This window comes from Saccoglossus kowalevskii, chromosome 21 (assembly GCF_978046115.1).
Source record: "Saccoglossus kowalevskii chromosome 21, keSacKowa6.1, whole genome shotgun sequence".
Classification (NCBI taxonomy): domain Eukaryota; kingdom Metazoa; phylum Hemichordata; class Enteropneusta; family Harrimaniidae; genus Saccoglossus; species Saccoglossus kowalevskii.
The window spans coordinates 25,097,806-25,108,992 of NC_140661.1; positions in this window are offsets into that span (position 1 = coordinate 25,097,806).

Consider the following 11,187-nt stretch of genomic DNA (forward strand, 5'->3'; position numbering starts at 1 on the left):
TTAAATGGGGCGTGTGTGTGTGTGAGTGTTTGTATACACACCAACAAAGTGGAGGCTGTTGCACAAGTACAAGTGGAGCCGCACACAAGGGGACTCACAATGTTTGGTTTATTTAAGGGGACAGGTATGGTAAAATGATATGTTCAGCCACGGGATATTCAACTTTTATTAAACTTAATTAAAACGCAACCCTATATAGGAACGCGTTTTAATCGAGTTAATATCGTAACTATATTAAGAGTTAATTCAGCTATATTAAAGGTTAATCCAATGTATGGCGTGACAACTACGGTAACAACGGTAACACCTGTATGTGTGTTAGTGTCTGTGTGAAACACGAATGTGTCATTCGTCACACTGACACTGACACGTATCAGCCTCACAAATACACAAACAGATCATTCCATCAGTAAGAATTTAAAACTTGTGCTATCAACATAGGGGGATTGGCCCTCAACATAGACAGGGGTTATTTCTTTCTCAGCAGTGACACAAACGTCTTGTCTTCCCAAAGAAAAAATAGTAATATTTAGCAACATGTTCTTTATCCTAGGGCCTTTATGTAATGTATCTGTGTTCATTTTCATCTGATCGTTAATACATAAATAAATGTAAATGTTTAATGGTATTGCAACTTGAAGATGAACTAACAGTAATTTTCTACCATCAGGTGTCAGGCTTCTTGAATGAAACTCTGATACAGCGTCAACTTCGCGTCCCTCATAGGAGTGTATCCAAGTTTGTGGTATTTGACAGGTGTCAATACAAGTGGCTATATGATTTACCCTGAAAATATTTTGCAAATAATTGAAGTTAGTTATTAACAATCATATTTATTCATACTTTTTTTTTGAATTTTTTTGTTTTTCTTCCAACTAAAATTTAAGGGACACTTTGTTTCTCACAAAAACTTAGAAATATTAAGTGTGTAAGTGTTCTTCGTGACGTCATATATACACATAAAATGATAAACAATAATTAAGGAGCTATTCATTATAGTTGGATCTCCCTGTTGAATTGCATCCTTGTCGTGGCCGGGCAGCTTGCGCGTCTTTTTGACCCATAGAGCTATACCAGCAGGAGATTTATCTCTTGGTAGCCCCCCCCCCCCAATACTGAACAGACCAAAGCATAGAGGCGAGAAAAAAAGAAATCCACTGGTCATCAAGGTTGGGGGTTGACCCTGTTCCGTAAAACAAACTGAAGGATGTGATGGACGAATGCCAATGGTAAAAGCCAAAAGTAAGCCAATGGCAGGAAGGTGGAAGTTCTAAATGCCAAACTTAAGAATAGGATAGGATTGTTGAATGTACGAACAGTGTATGATACAGGGAAACTAGCACAACTAACATCAGTGATAAGACGGTACAACCTAGAGGTACTTGGAATAAGTAAAAGCAGACCAGGATCAAGGAGACTTACGACTAGCAGAGGGTCAACAGTATTGTACCCAGAGAGGGGTGACGAACGTCACAGGGAAGGAGTAGCCATCAATCCAAATAAATGAGTACAGAATCGATTGATAGAGTGGGAACCTGTCAATATTGGGCTCATGTCGACCAGCCTGAAATGGAAACAAATCAATACAACTATAACCTAGTGCTATGCTCTAACGAATGACAGTGATGATACTGTTAAGGACAAAAAACTACAGGCTGCGTTAGAACATGAAGATTGCGGTGGGGGACTTGAATGCCAAGGTTGGAAATGACAACACTGATCATGAAAGGTCAATGGGGAAAGAGGGCTGTGGTGCTGAGACTACAAGTGGCGAGAGGCTAGGAGAATTTTGCACCACTTATGATCTAGTAATTGGGCAAACACTTTTTCAACACAAAACCATCCACAAACTGACCTGGTACTCCCCAAATGTAACTTGAATGTTAAACGGAGAGCTGATATTGGCAGCGACCATCATCTGGTTATAGCTGCGCTCAAAATAAAGCTGAGAAACACGGGAAACAAAAATACAGGCAGACAACAGTTTGACGGCAAATTACATGACCCAAAGGTGAAAGGCTCATTGTGCTACAACTGCTACTCGTTGAGTATATCAGTGACCTGCACTTACAATACTACATGAATAAACTGGCCAGGAAAATAATTCTACAAATTAACAACATAATTTAATAACTCAAGGCCCAGGACTATTTAGTATGTGTGTATGAATGTTTGGTACCTGACGTTTCCCGAGATGCGTCTAACAGTATCAGTCAATGTCATCGCCCAGTTCCATCAACTGGAAATAACGAGTTAGCACATCTACAATGCCAGGGCTTCCTTCCAGTTGGATTTCAGACAGATGTATGTTAAACACATGAATACGGGTATGGTACAAGGGTGACACGAGTTCAAATAACAGGAGGTACTTTCTGTTTGTGTAGTGTCAAATACGTCTACCTATTATAAAATCTAACTCTTCGCTGTCATCAATTCATACTATGACAATAAATTAATAGATACATAATTACATCTCACGTGTATAACGTATTTTAACAAATTGTGTCTTTTTAACAATACATAATTTAATATTAGATGATACGATCCAAGCGCCTCGTAACAGACATGGTTGACATGGACCACCTTGACTCCAGTGATACGATGGACGAAGTAATTGCCCTTTCACAGCGGTGAACTTACATAGACATGTTCGAAGAAAACAATACATGCAACAGATTGACAATATATCCATTTTCTATGGAACCTCCGTAATGTGGATCCAATTCAGAGACAATTTCACGTTGGTGATTCACAACGATCCCCAGCTGACGAACTTGCAATCTGTGAGTTTCCAGAGCATTGTCTTGTCCTTTCTACCACAAGGTGATAAAATTTAGGTTATATTTATTTGGCAATGTTTCAACAAATATGTGAGACTTATTTTGGTGTAAACAACACTTGTTTAATTTCCGCTATTACAAGTTGTTAAATTGAGAGAATAAATGTGTTGACGAATATTTGAGACTTATTTTCATGTAAACAACTGTCATTTATTTAATTCCCACCATTACAAGTTGTTAAATTGAGAGAACAAATGTGTCTACAAATATTTGACATATTTTGGTGTAAATAACTCTCGTTTAATTCCTTTCCGTCATTACTAGTTTGTTGAATTGAGAGAATTAATGTGTTGACGAATATTTGAAACTTATTTTCGTGTAAACAACTATCATTTATTTAATTCCCACCATTACAAGTTGTTAAATTGAGAGAACAAATGTGTCGACAAATATTTGACATATTTTGGTGTAAATAACTCTCGTTTAATTCCTTTCCATCATTACAAGTTGTTAAATTGAGAGAATAAATGTCTCAACAATTATTCGATACTGATTTAGGTGTAAACAACTCTCGTTTTATTAATTTCCATCATTACAAGTTATTAAAATGAGAGAATGACTGTCTCAACTAATACTTCAGATATATTTCGGTGTAAAGAACTCACGTTGTTAAGATAATGAAATAAATATACTGGATCGTCGGATATTTGATTTACTTTAATAAACTTTCTAAAAATGTTAACGGCTGAATTTGAACCCTCAATCAACAATTCCACGGAAAGTATAAATACCACTAAATCAAATAGGGTATTCATCTATATTCTGAATTGTTTTCGTAATGTTGGGCACACCATCGTGACTCTTCTGTTTCTCTCTTGTCACAATCTGGTAACAAATTGCGCCACGGTTAGTTTAATTCGTATGTTGTTTTATTATTTATTCATTTAGTTTTGCATGGTGACATTTTGTGAAGTTTATTATTCTTTTGCGGCATTCTTTTTTTTTACTTTTTATGGTTTGAGATGTTTTAGTTTATTTTATTTAGTGTAGCACTTTAGTGGCTTTGATTCCACTGCCTTGTCAAGCTATAATTGTTTTATCTCCATGGCAAGCTTTTTTACCACGCCACAACTTTGGTCGTTGAGTGGTGTTTATTTTGCTAACTACTTCAATGTCCAAATTAGTTGGATGGGAAAACCAAAACGATTGCTTTTGTTCCGGTGAGTGTTTATCTGGTGGGTTTTGGTTGTTGTTGTGTATACACGTTCATCTGAGTATCTAACGAGTAAACTTGTTATGCTTATTTTCATTGTATACGCATCTGACGTGCACCAGCGAGATTCGTAGATATATTTTTAATACAGTTGTGTTTCTGTGATAATTTCAAATGGCTGTTTCGATTATGTGAAGTGTCGGTAAATTTAGACCTTAGCTGGTATAACCTCAATAACACATGCACATGAATTATTCATACACGCAGTGAAAACAAAACTGTGAACATTGTCATATCATTAATTGTCACGTGAATTGTCCTTGTTGGTTCGTGCTTTCTGGTCTATACACACTGTTGTACGTTGAACATTGTACGCCGATCTGCTTGCATCGGTCGCCAGCACTGTAACTAGACCAAACTAGGGTACACTATTACTATTGTTATATTGCAGACTTGAATTTAGCAAAAAGCCAGCCGACTGACTTACTCATTACTTCATTGATCACGCTGCCCATCACTATTTTATCGTTGTTTATGTCACGCTGCTCATCACTGTACGATCCGTGTCTATTTATCACACTGTCCATTACTTTATTATCACTGTCTATTTATCACACTGCCCATTACTTTATTATCACTGTCTATTTATCACACTGCCCATTACTTTATTATCCTTGTATATTTATCACACTGCCCATTACTGTATTATCATTGTATATTTATCACACTGCCCATTATTTTATTATCCTTGTCTATTTATCACACTGCCCATTACTGTATTATCATTGTATATTTATCACACTGCCCATTACTGTATTATCACTGTCTATTTATCACGCTGCCCATTACTTTATTATCACTGTCTATCTATCACACTGCCCATTACTTTATTATCCTTGTCTATTTATCACACTGCCCATTACTTTATTATCCCTGTCTATTTATCACGCTGCCCATTACTTTATTATCCCTGTCTATTTATCACGCTGCCTAATAGTTTAGTATCACTGTCTATTTATCACACTGCCCATTACTTTATTATCCTTGTCTATTTATCACACTGCCCACTACTTTATCATCACTGTCTATTTATCACACTGCCCACTACTTTATTATCACTGTCTATTTATCACACTGCCCATTACTTTATTATCCCTGTCTATCACACTGCCCATTACTTTATTATCCCTGTATATTTATCACACTGCCCATTACTTTATTATCACTGTCTATTTATCACACTGCCCATTACTTTATTATCCTTGTCTTTTTATCACACTGCCCATTACTTTATTATCCCTGTATATTTATCACACTTCCCATTACTTTATTATCCCTGTCTATTTATCATGCTACCCATTACTTTATGATCCCTGTCTATTTATCACACTGTCAATTACTATATTATCACTGTCTATTTATCACACTGTCCATCACTTTATTATCCTTGTCTATTTATCACACTGCCCATTACTATATTATCTCTGTCTATTTGTCAAACTGCCCATTACTTCATTATCTCTGTCTATTTACCACGCTACCCACCACTCTATTATCCCTGTCTATTTATCACACTGCCCATTACTTTATTATCACTGTCTATTTATCACGCTGTGCATTACTTTATTATCCCTGTCTATTTATCACACTGTCAATTACTTTATTATCCCTGTCTATTTATCACACTGTCAATTACTATATTATCCCTGTATATTTATCACACTGCCCATTACTTTATTATCCCTGTCTATTATCACGCTACGCATCACTCTATTATCACTGTATATTTATATACACTTCCCATCACTCTATTATCACTGTATATTTATATACACTTCCCATTACTTTATTATCCCTGTCTATTTAACACGCTGCCCATTACTTTATTATCACTGTCTATTTATTACGCTGCCCATTACTTTATTATCCCTGTCTATTTATCACGCTGCCCAATACTTTATTATCCCTGTATATTTATCACACTGCCCAGTACTTTATTATCCCTATCTATTTACCACGCTACCCACCACTCTATTATCCCTGTCTATTTATCACGCTGCCCATCCCTTTGTTATCTCTGTGAAGTTATCACACTGCCCATTACTTTATTATCACTGTCTATTTATCTCACTGTCCATTACTTTATTATCTCTGTCTATTTATCACAATGTCCATTACTTTATTATCTCTGTCTATTTATCACAATGTCCATTACTTTATTATCACTGTATATTTATCACACTTATTTACCACTATCAGTCAATAGTATAGTATAATAGTATCACTGCATAGTATAATATGTGGTTATTACGAGGTTATCGGGTTCGGTCAAACTGCCATGTTTTTATTATTAGAGGACGCTTGCACGCGTAATCGTTCCATATTCACATTTCCAAATATGGTAAAATGAAAATACACAGTGTAATAATACATAATTACGACACGCTGCAACTTGTGGCGTTACAGTGACAGATGTATAATAATAAATAATTATACTTGCATTTTTTCTAAGTTATATGTTGTAGAAGACAAGGTTTCCCACTGTTTATTTTCAGAATATGAAAAAAGTTGACCCAGCTATCTGTCCATTCGAAGTGTGGAAATTTGATTTTTTTAGTAAAACATCCTGTTTTCTACTTCTTCCTGAGAACTGCCAAAACAGCAATAACTATAAACACTACCAATGCTGTGGTTTACAAGATTGTGGTGACAATATGTATGCCTGTATATGTTTGTCTGTTCCACCAATATGTCAAGAACCAATAATTATATTTCAATAATGCTTTATGACAATGCTCATACATAATAAAGAAAGCTGTGTGTGTTACTATTAATAGTATTATACACGATTCTATTCACAAAGGAATGTCATTTTTTGACAAAAACTGTTGAGTAACAAGCAAAGTTTTGGCTAAATTTCAATAAAGAAGATTAAGCTAGTCTATTTCTTGATTGAAAATTAAATTAACGAATTTAAACATTTGCAATTTTAATTACATTCGTAAGAGCCAATGGTTAACTCTAAAAGATATGTTGACTAACAACGAATATTCAGTAAATATGAATTGTCCGCATGCTGTATTCTATGTTTTTGTCGTATTACCACAAACCCTGCAAATAGAAGTGTGCATGGAATCACGGGAAGAAACGATGTGCACCACCTCAATGATAAATGTCATTACGGTGATTGACAGGTCCTATTTGTTTACAACTCTGGAAGGACAATTGGAATCAACCAGGTATGCTTGTGATGTTTACGATCTACTGACTTACCTACGTGAGACAGCTGCTACCAAGACCAAATTCCTGATTGGGTCATTTGGATACATAGGTGGTGTTCCTGAATCTGGGTCATTTATGCCTATAGATATGCTAGACTAAGGACAGTTGTGGTCCACCATTTCAACTGAGTACCCTTTGTGTTTCTGCTGCCATATTGTGAGACAAGTGACACACGTGTATGAACTGAACTGCTCTGCGATATCTTGCTATCAGCGGTGCTCTCCAAAATGACTCCTGCATTTCTTCGTCGTTTTGTTGCAGAAGTCATTGACTGTCATCAATTTCCACATCCTTGAACTGTGAGTTATCCCCAAAGCACAGTACCCTAGACAATCCCCTATTTTAGTGAATTTATTCATTGTATTAAGCTGTGCTTTGTTTCTTGTAAATACTTTGAGAGGTATTAAAGCAAGGATCACTAACTTGATAAGTACTTTTAGTGTTTTTCTCGTTAAAAATATGGTCATATTAGTTCAGCTATATTTGTTTGTTTTTGGCTCTATTGTGCGAGGCAAACTATGCAGACATTTTGTTCCAGCGATATATTGAAAATGCTTCAATTAATGTTGATGCAATTTGGCTCACAGATATATACTCTAATGCAGGACTATTTAAAAAAAATTGAAATCTGTTGTTGCTAAATATGTTTTTAATCAAAATGGTGAGTTTTGATGAATGTCTCCCCAGAGGAAGAATTAATGCATTGTGGGCGAACACGGCTGAATCTGGTTTACATTAAGGAAATGATTGACTAATAAAGTTATTAAAGAAGAAATGTTAAGTGAAGCAGCACAATATCACAGATGGGTGGTTGCTGTACATTCTTATAAATGATAGTAATGTGAACTCAATTACTATAACACAATACAAATATATTTTTTAAAAATGTTAATTCAAGGAAAAATCATTATCATTATGTATGTGCAGATTTTATTTTCATGACGTGCCTGGTCATTAGTAATTTCACAAATTTTTAAGCTGAATTATTTTCAAATTGAAGACTATAGACCCCGGAGAATTTTGGCCACTTGAAACAATACATACTTAATTTAGTCATGTATATTATCACATTTTGCCATAAAGTGCAGTGTTATGTTGTTTCTAATAAAAATCAATATCAATGTATGCTAGAAATTGTATTATTGTCGAAAAAAGGAATGACAAATTGACATCTATTAATGATATGCATTAGTAGCTATTTTTAAACAAAATGTTCAACCGATAAAATTAACCATATTAATCGGTCTAGGTCTGTGCATGGTACTGCATAAACGACACCTGAATCTCCTTTTAGCTCATTAGCTTATCAAGCAAGACGTTACAGCTCATATTTCCCCCATACTTTTCGACACTTGGTTCACTTTTTTGGGAACAGTGAAAGTTATCGGTGAGTGTTTGTGACGCTGTGTATATGACCTTGGCAGTAATCACTGCCAGCACGTTATGATTATTTGTTGTCACGAGTTTTAATGGTCCAGAAATAGTTAAACATCTATTTAGAAGCGAAGACGTAAACAGCCCAGCTTGCTGTCGAGTGACCTGAAGTATTTAATCTTCGCCTGAACGCATTTTGTTTAAAGGAAACTATACATTCATTTTGTTTTCCAGTCAGCTTCATTGGCTGGTGTACAGCAATGTACTCTCTACAACTTTACCATTTTGCCAATAGGGTTGCGCCGCGGCTTTACTGTCCGGCTTGCACTAAAATGTTAGAGCAAAAATTGTTCGTTTCGCTGTTCTTGGGTTGTGTTATACGAAAAATTATCATACCTATATTAGATTAGACACTGTAGTCTATATTGTAGAGCAATGGGATAGATTAGAAGATGAAATTACTAACCAATGTTTTGTAGGGTCAAGCCCAAAATTCACGTCACCCTGAGTATCTCTGAATTGGTGAGTCATTATATACATAAACAATTTACTTATGTCTCATTGACTTACTTTCAATAACGTTTTTGTTCTGTGTCTTCAAATAATTTCAAATTAATAGCTAATTTGTCGTGTTTATTAGATGGACAAATGTGTTCACGTTTGTTCTAGTTTGTCAGATCTGTGATTTGTAACGGCATTATAGCTAACATGTACTTTTATGATGTTTAGTCCTAAAATCTCGAGAACGATTTTTATGATTTCATGTTACAAGCGTATTTTTGAAGCTTGGTTTATTCATAATCTTTGAAAAACACACTATAAAAGTATGATTTCATCGCTATTTAACGAATGACTACATTGTACTAGTATGTGTAGTACTTTTGTTCTCCTTTTGTTCTTTGTTACAAATGTTCTACATTTGTTGAGGTGAAAATAGTTTGTATGAGGTGAAAATTATATTATATTATGCCTGGTTCATGATCGTAGTTACCCATTGCAACTATAGACGCGCATAATTCTGGGATATGTTAGCGTAGATGAATATATATGACAAAACCGATAGTTTTATCAATGTCTTGTTGTTGACTAGTGTATACACGTTCCTCTGAGTATCTGAGTGACATTGGCATGGTCATCTTCATTATACATGAACCTGACATGTAACAACGTTGTGTCTGTGTTTTGATTTATGAAATTGACGGTAAATAGCTGATATAATCCTAATATAATGTCAGTTTTATATAAATATATCGCGGAAAACATGAACTAGCAGAACCATTACTTTATTAGTCAAACTATCCCTGTCTATTCATCACACTACCCATCACTTTTAATTGTTATCCCTGTCTATTTATTATTCTGCCCATTACTTTTATTTAATATCCCTGTCTATTCATCACGCTGCCCATTACTTTTAATTATTAACCCTTTCTATTTATCACACTACCCATTATTTGTAATTGTTATCCCTGTCTATTTATTACACTGCCAATTACTTTTAATTATATTCCTTGTCTATTTTTCATGCAGCCCATTACTATATATTCTATGTCTCTTAATTTTGCTTGTGCTTTAGCCATATTTTACTCATCTCGTACTCAAAATACAATGACATTATGTCTGGTATATAATCCCTGATCCATATCCATAATGGTACAACATTTCTGTATGACAAAATAGTCAATATATCAGTTTTAATTATTCCACATTTCCTTGTATGCGTTAGCGAGACATTTGATTGGTTTGTAATATTGTAATAGTTATTTAAATAAGTCACAACGGTATTAAAGGATAAACTGAACTGTATATCGAATGCAATATTTCTATTGTTCAACTAGAAAAGTATTTTAGATCAAATAAAAAGGTGTTTTCGTTTTTGTTCATTCGTAACCTATTCAATATATGACGAGAACATTCAATATATTTTGAGTATTGTCTGTGCAGATATTTTGTTCCAACGATATCTTGAAAATGCTTCAATCAATGTTGATGAAATTTGGCTCAGACATAAAAAAAATATTTAATCTGTTGTTGCTAAGTATGTTGTTCATAAAAAATAAATTGTATCGGTGCTTGAAAAGGTGAGTTTGTTGACTACCATTACAGAAGGATAAGTGATGCATTGTGGGTGAACATAGCAGATAGCTGAATCTGGTTTGCATTGAGGAAATGATTGACTAATAAAGTAAAAGAAGTGTTATGTTAAGTGAAGCAGTACAATATCACAGATGAATGGTTGCTGTACATTCTTATAAAGGATACTAATGTGAACTCAATTACTATAATACAATATAAATATATTTTTTTAATAATGTTAATTCAAGGAAAAATCATTATCATTATGTATGTGTAGATTTTATTTTTATGACATACCTGTTAGTACTTTTTAACAAATTATCAACTTCAATTATTTTCAAATTAAAGACTAGTAGACCCCGGGGAAAGCTGGCCACATAAAACAATACATATTTAAATTATCCATGTATATTATCACTTTTTGCTATAAAGTCCAGTGTAATGTTGTTTCTAATAAAAATC